The sequence below is a fragment of the Myotis myotis genome, unplaced genomic scaffold (genome assembly GCF_014108235.1).
Source record: "Myotis myotis isolate mMyoMyo1 unplaced genomic scaffold, mMyoMyo1.p scaffold_m19_p_15, whole genome shotgun sequence".
In the NCBI taxonomy this organism is placed as follows: domain Eukaryota; kingdom Metazoa; phylum Chordata; class Mammalia; order Chiroptera; family Vespertilionidae; genus Myotis; species Myotis myotis.
In genome coordinates this window covers 18,098,169-18,099,497 of record NW_023416319.1, presented here as the reverse complement: position 1 = coordinate 18,099,497, position 1,329 = coordinate 18,098,169, and positions in this window count along the sequence as shown.

Sequence of the window (1,329 nt, the reverse complement as noted above, 5' to 3'; positions counted from 1 at the left end):
TACGGGGAGCGGCGAGGGACAAGAAGCCTCTTGCAGGTGCGTTCTCCTCAAGGAGGAATTGAGCGAGTAAAGAGGAGAAAGGGGAAAGAGCACAAAGGAATCCCACTGTGATTTTCTAGTTCCGGGCAATTGGAGCAAGTGTCTGAGCTGCTAGAAAGTTCCCAGCACAATGCTGGGCCCTAACCTAACCATATCACGCTGGAGAGCAAGACGCTCCCTCCACACCCGCTTTTCATAGGTTTCGAACCTTTTGAAAAATTAAAAGAATGGCCATCGCCTTCAAGGCGCACAATCACTTTTATTCTCACTGAATCATCTGAAAGTAAATTCCAGACATCAAGAAGACCTCTGCATGCATTTCCCAAGAATAAGGACCATTCTACTGCATAACCATAACACCATTAACACCTAAGAAAATTAACATTAACTCAATATCACCTAGTACATCCATATTTAAAGTTCTTCATTTGTCCCCCACGCTACACACACACACACACACACACACACACACACACACACACACACACACACACAATTTATTTTATACCTTTATTTGTTTTCGGTCGGGATCCAATCAAGTTTCACACTTACATTCAATTATATCTCTAGTCTCCTTTAATCTCCCATGGCCCACCTACATTTTGGTTTTAGTTTTCATGGCATTGACTTTTTTGGAGAGTTCAGGCCAGTTGGTAGGAGATAGCAATGTTTAAAGACATGGAAACAAAGGTCAGAGAGATCCTGACAATTGAAGGACATGGAAAACTCATCAAGGGGCAGCCAAACAATTCAAAATTAACTAAAACGTAAAGTAAGTTTAAGGAAGAACAAAGTTCTGGTTTTCCTCACAACTTCTGCAATGCTTTTTGGGGCAATATCAAGTTCCCTGCCTCATAAATATTGATGACCCAGCTTCGCTGGCAAACTAAGCATGTGTTTTTCCACTTTGGGGTAATGCAGCACGGTCCAGGAATGGAGATCGACTGAATTTTGAAGAAGAGTAGAAGTTTGCCAAACATGGACGGATAATAATTTCAGAAAGGAAACAACAGTAAGAAATGAAAACGCATCCATGGAATTCTGCATTATCTTCAAAACTTTTTTGCAAATCTAAAACTATATTCTAAAGTAGAAAGTTTATGAAAAGAAAACTCATCCATGGGAATGAAGGTGGATCAAGATAGTTAAACACAATGTAAGTGTAACAAAATATGAAATTTTAAAAAAGGAAAAAAACACAAAAAAAACAGGAGCCTTGTATGCATGCCAAGTTTGGCTTTCGAATACACATTCTTCCCAAGTGCACTTGGAACATTCTCCAGAATAGGT